Consider the following 12941-nt stretch of genomic DNA (forward strand, 5'->3'; position numbering starts at 1 on the left):
AGCGCGCTGAGCATACGTTTGTCGCGGCCGCGGCCAGACGGTAGCAAGCGGCCCGGCGAGAGAATTAAGCGCTTTTGTGCCAGGAGTTATTGTAACCATACTTCTTTCAGCTGGCCGCCTGTCGAACAAGGTGCCGAGCTAAGCAGCGCAGCGCAACTCATATCGCCACCGCACAAGTGCCGGAAACACGCCGAAACGGCGGGCGCGAGCTGCCGCTGCAGCCGCGGAACTGGCTGATGCAAACCGCCAGCGCCGTGGCGTCAGCATCCCAGCCGGCGTCCCTGGGATGTCGGAGTGTGTTGGCCACACGGACCGTGACCCCCTGACTCGAGCCGTAGGAGACCCGCGCATGCTGGGATACGACCCGAGGGTATAAAAGTGAGCGCGGACACCGGAGACCCAGCGGAGAGGAGGGAGATATGCAGCGTGAGGGTGAGTACCATCCGCCACCGAGCGAACCCCCCTGTTTCGAAAAGCTGCAGTGCAGTCGGTTGTCGTGGCGGACTTACCGCGCTCTTGTCTTGTAAGCAGTGCATGTAAAGAACTGCTGTTCAACTTGCAGTCAACTTTCATCGGTCAGCCTGCCATAGCGTGCAAGCCGCGTCGATTGAAAGGCTGAAAGTTCCGCCGAACAGCAGTCATGGCAGGTAAGAGTGGAGACAGTGGCGTTATAACAGCGCGAGAGTGTAGCAGTAGCAGTAAAAACATCCTTATTGACTGGAAACGAAGCCCCTCCCCCGGGTGGGGCCCTTAGTGCGCAGTCCGTGAGTGTCAAGGTCCCAGCGGCATCTTTCCTGGCTCTCTACAGCGGCGGTCCATTGGCGAGCGGTACTTGGCATTAGTAGTTGTGGCGCCTGCAGCACTGTCATTTGCATCACGTTGTGCTTGGAGGTGCGTCGCACGTTTTTTCGGTGTGTTAAAGAGACACCGAGGAGAAACTTAAGTTGTCTTGTGTGGTCAGAATTTCAGCTCCTAGCCACAAAAAGACCCCTTTTACTGAGAACAAAGCTCCTGTAAGGTAGAAAAGATCAAGACCCGAGATGCAGGTATCACCGCCATCGGCCACTCTCGCAAGCACAATTGCAAAGAACTGTGAGGACTATTAAGTGGTCATCCAGTCCATAAAAAGATTTTGCTAACAAGAAAAAAAGTCTCTTTAGTTCTGATAAGCGATCGAATTTTCAGCATCGGTGGGAGGCATATTTGAGTGCAGCGGCAGCATACAGAACGGCCTTAAAAAATGCGAACGACTCATTCTTTAGCCGCACTCTGCCCTCGTTGCTGATGAATAACGTAAAACAATTCTGGGGTGTAGTCAACAGGAAAGACGCTTCTGCTGTACTTCTCAGATCTCCGTATGGTGCAGCTCTTCCTGCGGACGAATTGCCTCTGTATTGCATTCCACATCACATTTACTTCGTCCTTTTCGGACAATGCAATCGCTACCATATCTCCTGATATCCCACCACATATTTTTTTTTTGATGGACCCAGTTATTTTTGGCACGATAGAAATTTTACGGATAATTTAAAGACTTAAGGTGTCCTTATTCTGCGGAATGGACAACATAAATTCGAAATTTCTGTTAAACAAAAAGATGTACTATTCTATAATACTGACTAAAGTTTTTGAGCAGTCGCCTGATACAGGCTGCGTACCCGATGACTTCAAGGTTATTAAAGTAATTCAACTGCAAAAGTTTGGTAATAAACGCTCTCTTAACAGCTATGTCCAATATCACTCTCCTGCATTCCGTGTAAGATCATAGTGCACGTAATTTTTTCTCATTTCGCAAAATTTTAAAAAGCTAATTCTTTCTTCAGTAATTCTCAGCGTGGTTTCCGGAAAGCATTCTCCTGCGAGACTCAGCTTTCATGTTTCTCTCATGACCACCATTAGATTCTTGACAGTGGATCGCTGGAAGACTGCATATTCCTAGACTGTTTTATGGCTTTTGATAAAGTCTCGCATGAATTACTTCTTATTAATCTGAGCAGATTGAACTTAGATGCTAACGTGCTTTCGTGGCTGCACTCTTTTCTTGCTAATCGATCTCAATTCGTAACGGTTAATAATGCTGACTCTCAGTTTTCCCCACGTGATTCCGGTGTGCCTCAGGGTTCAGTGTTGGGACCCCTCCATTTCTTCATATACATAAATGACTTGCCCGCAAATCTTAGTTCATCAATTTGTCTCTTCGCGGATGATTGCGTTGTCTATCGTAAAATTAACAACCAAAGTGACGTCTCTATCTTAGAGTCCGATATTAACAGCATTTCCCAATGGTGCCAGCATTGGAATATGAAGCTCAACATTAATAAGCGTAAGCATATGCCTGTCACCCGCGTCAGCACAACAGCTCCCACCTACTACCTCAACAATGCTGCTTTTAAATCTCGCTCTTCCTACAAATATTTAGGTATTCACGTAACTGGTAACTTGTCATGGAAACTGCCTGTGCATCACGTAGTTAATAATGCTAACCATACGCTTGGCTACCTTAGAAGTTGTCCTAGCGCACTAAAACGCCTGCTTTACAAAGCAATGGTTCGTCCAATACTGGAATTTGCAGCTTCTGTCTGGGACCCAGGCGTCGTTTCACTCATCACTCACCTGGAAAGTGTGCAGAATCGCGCATCTCGCTTTATATCGTCTATCATCGCACTTCTGGCATAGCTGCCATGACGGCCTCCCTGTCATTGCCTCTTCTAACGGAACGTATGAAAGTATTTCGGTTATGTTTACTTCATAGGATTTTTCACTACAATCTACATCTCAGGCAGAAACTCCTAACACAACCCTCCTACACTTCATAGCTCATTATCACAGTCACAAGGTGGGAATTCCATCATGTCGCACCAAATATTGCCATGACTCCTTCATTCTCAGTCTCTTCTAACTGTAGGAATCGCCTTCCTCGTGCAAATGCTGGAATTACGGATTTCACGGCTTTTCGTGCAGCTGTCACTAACATTTTTTGCTCCAATCTTTAACAATGTATTTTTACTGCCCTTTGTTCAGTTTTTCTTCCTTTTTTTGAAACACATGTACTGCTCTGTTGGGTTCCTGCTGATTTTATACTTTGTTATCTTGTTGCGCAGTCGTGAATGTTTATTTTATAATGTCCATTTAGTTTTCTGTTTCCTTTTGCTATTTTGTGTCTTATGTTACTTTGACTCACCCACTCCCCTCTCTAATGCCCTTGGGCCCTGAGGACAAATAAACAAAATAAATAAATAAATAAATAAATAAATGAACAAATAAATGATGAAACAGTTACAATTTCCGGATCTCCCAGGCTGACAAACCTGCATGAAGGTTACGCGTTTGGATATTGAAGTGCACAAGCTTTGTCCTGAAACTGCTAGAGCACTTTTATTGCACGAGAAAGGCGGGAAACAGAAAGCCTGAATGTTGGAAGCCAAAGAAAACCTATACTTGGCAGCGCAACAGGCAGCCAGCTGAGTTTCGGTATGTTTTGGTGTTTCTTGGCTGTGCCAGACTGTGCTTTGCGTCCGCGTGGTTTCGTTTTCGACGTGCCGCGATTTACATGTGCGGAGCAGCAGAGGAATTCCAAGCGTCCCTCTAAGAGCTCCTCGGACGAAGTTCGTGCAGCGGCACGCACCTGCGACAAGGAAAACACCTCTGGCTAGGTAATGTTGCACGCGCCCCCACGCTAGCAAACGCACAGCGCGGTGTGCTCGCTTCGTCAACGTACCAAGACGCTTTGCTGCATAACTAGTGGCACGAGGACTATTAGATAATTTAAATATGTTCCTCCGTACCAGTCTCTGCTCGTCTGTCGTGACGGTGGCTCGGCGGTGACAGCGGCAGCGTCGGCAGGTGCGCTTGGCTTGCTGGCGACGCCGCCGACTCCTCGGCGCTCGCACTATCCCCCCAAAACCGCCGCCTAGCTCAGCCCTCAAAAGCATAGCTCCTCTGTGCGGGGTTGAGGTCGCTAAAGTGTAGTTCTTTGAGAGGACTTTGTTGTCGGAATCGGGATCCATCGTAACGCTGGTGCAAACGTAAACGAAGCGACGACGGCTGATAGTGGCCTTCAACATCCTGCCGGCGGTAGTTTTCATTTTGGCTATGCTGCACCGCTCGCTGCCAGCAATCATAGAGTTTCCGTGTATGCCATTTTACGTCACTTGTCGGCTATTTCGTCATCAGAGTCCTGAGTTTTAATCAGAGCGGCGGGAAGAAGTTTTTGAACTTCGCATTCTAATCTCTTAGTAATACATACGTCTTTCGCCACCGGACAAGTGGCAACAAAGCCTAGAAATGCCGAACTATCGGATTTTACTAACCAAAAAAAAAATGTTGATAGGGTAGTCTTCGGTGTCCGTTTAATGTCGCGGTGCGTACGAGAGCCGCCGCAACCTTCGTGCATTGTAGCGCGTGTGCACGAATTGCTGTAACGGATGAAGCCTTCTTGGGCTGCATCGAGCTGGGGCTAGCACGTTGCCGTTTCGGTCCGAACGCCGCCTTATTCCTTTCCTTGTAACTTCTGTTGTCGCGTTGTCGCTTGAGACGCTTGGACGCAAATACCGCGTTGCGCTAGTGTCATACAAAGTGTTGTGCTTGTATTGCTACTGTATTGCACGGACATTCGGGATGGTTATTTTTTTAGAGCTGCGATTTGGCCCAACATAAATCGGCGTTTTGGATGGCGTTTGTGTTTTGTTGTTCGTCGGGAGTCGGGCAAGCCGTGATTTTGCCCGACTCCCGTAGGACCCATATGTCCTATAGAAGCGATATAAACTCTACGTCCTGCATCCTATACAAGTGCTATAGGTCCCATATCCGATCTGTTCAGCACACTATACAGGGTGTCCGAAATTAGACTTTCCGGGTTTAAAACCATCAACGATGGCTAGAACAAGAAAGCTGTTTTTGCATGCAGGTTATGCGACCACGTGGGCAGAAAAGAGAGCTGTCGAATCAACCTTTTAAATAACTAAAATAAATTAGCTTTTTTTATGCACTGCAGCTGAGCGCATGTCACAATGAAAACTTGGAGGAGGTCGAATTCCTTGACTACTCCGTTTGGTAGAATTCTCCTTGCGCACGCGTCTTCCGAAATATTCACCTCCAAATTTGCAGCTCGATTCGCGTAATTGTGCATGCAACAGTGACAATGAGCGCAAAACTCCTGCCGGAGTGACCAACGGCGTAGAGCGACCGGTGAAGCTGATAACTTTCCCTTTCAATTTCAACTATCGAAGAAAGAAACGCCCGAGGCTACAGCTGCTTCGCACACTAGAGAGGAATTCCGCGTCAATTGCCACCGGGCCTTTCCGTGAGAGATTGAACACTCATGTCCGGTCGGCATTTTTAATAGCAACGACCTGTGCAGAGCCGTCTTCCTATCCTCTGTCCCGGGTCAGGATAGCCTCCACGGCACGGGAATTAGCGCCGCCGTCCTCGTGACGTTCGATCTCTTCCGCCCTCCGCCACGTTGGCGCACGCACTATTTGCCCGCTACTTCGCCGCTGTCTTCTTCTCTTCCATAAATAACATTTAGGCTTCAACTAATCAAGTTTTACCTTCCTTGCTTTCCCTCGGCTTTTTCGTGGACGTTTTTTTTTTCGTCTTCGTGAATTGTGACAGATAGTCATCTGTCGGAAGTAAGCCGAGTCCCCAGTGGTTAGGTAAATGGACATACCAGCTAAAAACATCACCAACACATTGGTGGCGACAGCTCAGTCATTTTCTGTCTCGTGTGGATCCAATGTGCAATGACGAGGGGCGTACATGTGAGCTTTATGTGATGACCGGCCTCCACGGTTTATGGCCTTTCCGCATGGCCGGTTTCCTTTGGATGGTTATTGAAACGTATTTAAAGGGCGCTTCTTAAGCGTATTTCGCAACGAACAAGGCTTCCTAATGGAAGCCGAAACGTCGTCATATATTGACCCAAACCTTATATCGGCGTTAACCTTTCACGGTGCAAAATGAACAGCTTTTGTGTACTGTGCATCGTTTATTACTGCGAAAGCATCACTAGTCCCATTACTAGAAAAGCCGGCGGCGCGTATTAGCATGTTAGTGCATGTACTCGCAGATGGTACAGAAAATCCCAGCGCTGGGAAGAAGAATAGGGTGACGTCATCAACCGGCCGTAGCACGCACACAAGAAGCCGAGCACCGCATTTCAGATACTAATATACATGTAGTTAGTCTATATACCCCCACCCAATTGGCGGACCTCAGTGTGGAGCCATTTTCCCCCACTACATTCGTACCAAAATTGTCAGCAACCGTTCGTCGTACAGCGTCCCGGGTGGTGTCATACGATTTCCCGTTGCATGTACTTACATATGCTAGGCAAATTGGAAGCTACCTTTCGACAGGGATTCGAACCAACCACATATGCACCTTCACTTGTATTCCTTCGCAGACTCTTTACCTATTCCCTTAAGGCGTGGTGGTGGTGTCCACCGAGATGTGACAGTTACAGCGCCATTTCCTTTCCTCAAGAACCAATTTTCGTATCAAAATTGTGACGCATCCGTTCGTCGTACACCATGCACCAACTCGACCCACAGGCCGTTACTCTGAAGTATCTTTATTGTATAGTGGGTCCTGTTATGTCTTCGAGTCCTTCCTATGCTCAAGTACAGGGGTGATGGAAAGAAACACGAACAGAGCGGAGTCTAGGCGCTCCGCTGTTCGCATTTCTTTTCATCACACTTTTATTTCGGTGGTTGCAAAAAGGCGCGAGAGTCGTCCCTGATGCATTCTAGGACGACTCTAACGTCTTTTTTTTTTTCTACCACCCAGGTAAAAGCGCGATCAAAATAAATTCGAACAGCGGAGTGCGTACGCGCTGTTCGCGTTTCTTTCTATCGCGATACTACAGGTGCTCATCGCTCACATCGTTCTTCTACCTACCGTGCAAGATTAATCTCCATAGGACCGGCGGTTTCCTATGAAGTGGGTGCCCTTTTTGGTGTGCCTAAGTGGTCCATTGGACATGTAAAGTGGCTTTGCCGCATTCTGAAATCTGAACCTTGGAGGCAGGTAACATTGTTTTATGGCTGGACGCCTGTATTGTGTTATGCCCTCGAGCCACAGAGGCTCGCCGCAAAGAAACTGAATGCACTAAGACGTCTTGCAGCACAAACCACAGAGTTTTTTTGTGGTAGCGTAATCTCACTTCTCTACCGAGAAAGCCAGAAAAGCAGACCGCGAAGCCTAGGAGCCTGGTAGTCCTTAATAACGCCTTCGTTCCAATTGAGGTTGCTGCTACCCTAACGTGTGGGGACGCCTTCGTCCCCTGCGTTCGCTTTCCCTCAACGCTCTAGTTCCCTGTAGTTATCTCTCCCGCAACGCACCCTTCTCAGTTTGGTTACTCTAACTAACAGGGGAGGGCGCTCGCGTCGCAGCGACACCAGCGCCACGGATGGCGTTTTGCTGCGCGCTCGAGGGGAGCGACGGGGTCTCTTCTGCTCGGCACCGGGGATAGCAAGCGGACGTTTCCGCGCGCCGCTCCGCTCTTCGTCGACGGGCGCCTCTTGGTCGGAACTTGCTCCCGCCGAGCCCGTCCCGCTCGGCCTCGGAGTTTATCCCTTTGCCCTAGCGTGGGCGAACGTTCGCTCGTAACCGTGCTGGTGAGTCGGACATCCTCGATTCCTCAGTGTATTTTGTTGCTAGCTGGCGTTATTGTTGTTATAGCAATAAATGCCTTGTTTGTGTCAGCCAGTGTGTCGTTCCTTTGTTCCCGCAGAGCACGGCCCTCCGTGGTCGGCGTGCGCTCGGTAGCGTACGCGACCACGGGGTGGGGTCCGGGCGGTTTTGAACTATGTCAGCCGCGCTTAAACGGGGAGAACGTATTTATCTCCCCCATTTTAAACCCCCACAAACGGAAGGGCCGAAGTACAGTGTTCCACCGAAAATCTCAGCCTACGAACTACTCTCCCTTAACTGGAAGCGGGCAGACAAAGCCGGCGAGGACCGGGAAAAGTGTCCATTGGATGGTGTTGGTGAAATCCTGAAGACATCATGGAAAACGGACCTTTACCTGAAAGAGCGACCGCACCATATCGTCTCGTTCTTCGAGAAAAATAACCTACGACTTCAAGCGGACAAAGAACGAGGTTTTCCTTTAGTTCCAGCTGTCTTATACAAAGCAAAGACGATGAAGAATTTTGTTCAGATGAGGAAGAAGTCTTGTAGAGCGAAAACACTGAGGGAGAAGAAGAAGAAAACAAAAGCCATCTCGTTGGGCGACGATATGGAGCTTTCCAGGCTGGCCAAGGCTATCAGCGATTGCAAGACTGTTAAAACTCATAAGCCGGACATGCCTTTCGGATGCAACGTGAGTGAGCGGGATTCTTGGCAGCAGCTGGTGAGCAGGTTTCTGCTTAAGCATTTGAAAGTACTGGTAGTCAAGATCCCTTCCCCACAAAGAATTATGCAGAGGTGACAGCTTTTTTAAAGACCAGTCTTCTATTGGTTTATGGTTTAAAGGGTTTAACGTCCCAAAGCGACTTAGGCTATGAGGGACGCCGTAGTGAAGGGCTCCGGAAATTTGGACAACCTGGTGTTCTTTAACGTGCACTGACATCGCACAGAACATGGGCCTCTAGAATTTCGCCTCCATCGAAATTCGACCGCCGCGGCCGGGATCGAACCCCCGTCTTTCGGGTCAGCAGCCGAGTGCCATAACCACTGAGCCACCGCGGTGGCCGGTCTTCTATTGCTTACTTCTTTTATGTGGACGTCGAGTATTTATTTTATTCAGTGCCGCATGTAAACGTGTTCGAATCCGTATGGGAGTATATTGAATCTAATGGGGCCATTGCATTTCAGAATTCAGCCGGACTAAGAGTGGACGGTTTTTTGTCGCTACTTGAATTCTACCTCATGTCCACGGTAGTTTGTTTTGAAACAGGAACGTATGTGCAGAAAAAAGGCATTTGTATCGGTTCCTGTGTTGCCCCAGCGCTGTGTAACATATGTTTATCAACTATTGACCATGCTTTAGCTTCTTCCTTTCACGGCGGTCCAGTCCTGCCAATTTTTAGATACGTTAACAACTTCTTGGTGATACCAAAAACTAACCAATGACGCACCGTAACACCGTAGAAAATATCTTATCCCCCTTCAGACAACAAGGGAAGCACCAGACAACAAGGGAACTACCAGACAACAACAGCCTGCAGCTGTAGATATTAATATTAAGATTTTAGAGGGGCGAGTGTGCTGGATGTATTCCCGGCCAAGTGCGCGAAGAGGCATGGCAGGCCTTTTGTTTCCTGCACCGTAGGCGTGGTGTACGAAATCCCACTTAAGTGTGGAAGGATTATATAGGCCAGATGGGTCGCTGCATCAATGACAGAGCACGGGAGCATGAGAAATCGCTAGAAAACGGAGATGGGTCGAATTTGACACCCCACTGTGAAGAATGCATGTGTGAGCCAGAGCTTAGCAGTATTAGGATCCTAGACAGGAGTCGCAATCAGGTGGCGCGTGAAATATTTGATGTCTTTTTTAATAAAAAGAAGGGAAGCACCTGTGTTAACGACACCTCTGTAGCTCTCTGAAGAAATGAAATTGAAAGTTTTATGAAGTCACGTACTGCTCGAGATTCCTTCCGTTCATGTATAGCGTTTGTTGCACTAAATAATGGGTTTTGTTTGCTTCTGTGGTGGATTTTGTGTTAGCGTTTCTTTTCTTTTTAGTTTTCTTTAGGTTTCTGATTGCTTTTTCTTCGAGTGTATGACAATGCTTTTGCTACGATTGCTCGACACTGTTCTTGGTAAGGAAATTACTTATTCCTCTCTTTTGTTTCGAAAACCATTCATCAGAATCCATTACTTTATGCGCAGATGATACGAAGGGTTCTGTGATTACATGTGCGCGGTCTTGTTTTGTGCTAATTTCCTGTCACTGGTTGGGTTCGGAGCGATAATGCGCTGTCACATGCTTGAGATGGGTATTTTAAATACGCCTCCTTTCCGTCCAATAAACAGTCGGTAGTGTGCGCATGTGTTATCTTTTTCTTGGGCCGTTGTCGTTGCGCCACCGTTCATTTCATTTTATACGAAACACTTCGAACTTTTTAGTCCGAATGGGAGGGAGCGGAAGAAAGTAGGAGGACGCTTAACCTTCACCTTAAGAGTAGACGCGATAGCGCCTTTTCTTTATATATCATCGGTACACATCTCCAACACACTTGCCTATCATACGCTCCACAACGCGTTCACTTGGTGCTCCTCTAACACGCTTGAACAAACGACCCTTAACTAAAAGCTAACCAAACCTATACCATTGAAATCATCTGTTCGCCAATGCTGTTCATTATCGCCTTTGTTGTTTGCCCTACATATTGAACTCATTAGCCTCGGTATTATTAACAGCGCAACTATGCATAGTTTCTCCCTACAGCACAATATGAAATTAAGATTCTAGCCTATGCTGATGATGTCGCCTTCTTTTATTCTGACAAAAAGAGTGCACTTCAGGAATTAAATTTGACTTAACAGTTTTTGAGGTATCAGGTGCGGCTCTTAATTTAAATACAAATTATTTTGGTTGGGTCACTGGGGTGCGAAGCCAATCATTTTTGTGGCATAAGCTGGGTCTGCGACGCCCTTCAGTGCCTATGGGTTCCTCTGCACCAAATTCGCAACAGTGGAGCTTACTGGAATTCACAGATAATGTGCATGAGGTGACAAACCCAGGCTTGAATAGGTAGGGAACTGCCTGTTTGTTCGGGCTCAAGTCTGCAATATTTTGTTATTTGCAAAACTTAATTGCCTATGCCCTGCTGGTTCTCCGCTGTGCGAGGAAGAAAGGGCAGGTAATGCACAGAATATTCGCTACATTCGTATGGCGCTCCCAATGGGAACCCATGCCTCGTGACAACCTACTTATTTCTCTAGAACCTGGTGGAATAGGCCTTGTTCACTTCTTCGTGCAGCAGCTTGTTTCAGTTTTTCTTTTTCAAATCGGCAAACCAGCCTTTTTAGTAGCTGTGCTTATTAGGCGTCTTAGTGCTCATTTGCCTTTCCTGTTAGCACCGACTGGACAGGCTCATGAGGGGCCTTCATGGCGTTTCCTTCAATTTCCCCACTGTGCGCTTTTCTTTAGATTACTTGCATATCCTCTCCAGAAGGCAGATGACTCAGGTACTTATTGAGTATTCGTTTCCTATACCGTTGTATCGGCAACCTTTTCTGAAGTCTCTTGACATTAGCGTTTTAAAACGTGTTAAGCGAATGTGTATTTCATCTGCTGCAGAAACGTTGTTTAAACTGCACACATCGACGTTGCGAGAGGGCACGGCGGGACCATGACGAACGCATCGGTGAACCCTTTCCTGTTCTCCACACAGGTCACACTCTGGGCGACCATCAAATTTGCGCCAGCGCACGTCACCATCAGCAATCAAGACACCTGGCTATGGCCTGGCAATCGCGGCCCCGTGAAGCACCTGGATCCCACCCCCGCAACTTCAGCGCCACCACTGACGGTCAGCACCTGGGCGAATAAGGCTTCAGAGGGCACGGCGTGTCCATGAAGCACACATCGGTGGACACTTTCCTGTTCTTCACACAGGTTCGTGTCGATCGCATCCTTTGTTTCCGTAGCGATGGCAGATTCGTTATTGTCCTGCCGTGCCCGGCTGTTTGCTTTTCACTTCTTGATGAAGCATGGTCTTTTTCTGATTTTGCTGTCCGGTGATGTTGAGGCAAATCCTTAACCCGATAAAATTGAGCTCCTTTAGAAGAACTTGCAGACCTTGCGAGCGTCAATGGCAACCATCTCTGCCTCCCAGTCGCCTCTGGAAACAACCGTCGCTACTTAACTTGCAGAGCTAAATGATAGGGTTAAGATCATTGCGCAATACACGCAAGAAATAGCACAGCTGAGGTTTCTTCTTTTAGGACGGTAATCTCAAATCGACAAAAGAAGGAGATCAATGACTTAGAAGACAGAAGTCGACGCAGAAACCTTATTATTTTTGGCATCCCTGAAACTGAAACTGAGGACACTAGCGGCATGGTCAGTGGCAATCCGCTTCTTTGTCTAAACCTGCTTCTCGCTCTTGGCAGGCCGATCAGGTGTACCGCGATCTTCGAAGGGGCGGCTGCGCCCGCACGGCGATCTCGGACGCTGCCACCAGGACTGTCCCGTTGCGCATGCGTCCACCTGGTCGGTTGTCATCCACGTGCAGTCGACAAGCCCAAAGCACCCGGATGCAAGAAGCCGGGTGGAGGATCACGTGGTGTCTGCCAACAGCTATATAAACTGGTCAACACCCAGGCATCATCGCAGTCAGCGGCAATCCGCTTCTTTGTTTAACCCTGCTTCTCGCTCTTGGCAGGTGAGTTTGATTTGCCAATTGCTGTAACTGGATATATTGTATTTTTTTTCGGCGCTGACTGCAAAAATGCCTGTTACATGCTCTACTTGTTCCAAACACGTGGGCTGAAAGTGTTTGACTTGTTCTCGTTGCAAAAATTGCTTTCACTTTGGAAAGAACTGTTCTGCTATCACGAAAAATGCTTTTTCAAAAATGTCGACTGCTAAGCGTGAAACCTGGACATGCCTATCATGCGAATCCAGTGCAAGCAATCACTCAGACTCAGATGATAGTGAAGCCGCCGCGGTGGCTCAGTGGTTATGCTGCTCGGCTGCTGACCCAAAAGACGCGGGTTCGATCCCGGCCGCGGCGGTTGAATTTCGATGGAGGCGAAATTCTAGAGGCCCGTGTACTGTGCGATGTCAGTGCACGTTAAAGAACCCCAGGTGTTCCAAATTTCCGAAGCCCTTCACTACGGCGTCCCTCATAGCCTCAGTTGCTTTGGGACGTTAAGCCCCATAAACCATAAACCATCAGATGATAGTGACGTTTCTTTTGGTCATGAATTCTCTGCAGTTAACAGCAAGCTTGACCAACTGAGAGTTACGGTTGAAGCTCTCACAAC

At 48.0% G+C, this 12941-nt stretch overlaps 1 long non-coding RNA gene and 1 pseudogene across 1 annotated transcript in view; both read left to right on the plus strand.

The window, feature by feature from the left end:
• Positions 1–12941, plus strand: part of LOC149351656 (uncharacterized) — a 20759-nt gene continuing 7818 nt past the window's right edge. Inside the window, exons 1-3 of the long non-coding RNA XR_016289502.1 lie at positions 1–432; positions 11345–11568; positions 12066–12337. This is a non-coding gene — a long non-coding RNA (uncharacterized LOC149351656). The remainder of the gene's footprint in view (positions 433–11344; positions 11569–12065; positions 12338–12941) is intronic.
• The window catches only part of LOC149351657 (uncharacterized), a 24716-nt pseudogene continuing 23301 nt past the window's right edge, over positions 11527–12941 (plus strand).

Source organism: Amblyomma mixtum, chromosome 3 (assembly GCF_055824585.1).
Source record: "Amblyomma mixtum isolate Tamu chromosome 3, ASM5582458v1, whole genome shotgun sequence".
In the NCBI taxonomy this organism is placed as follows: domain Eukaryota; kingdom Metazoa; phylum Arthropoda; class Arachnida; order Ixodida; family Ixodidae; genus Amblyomma; species Amblyomma mixtum.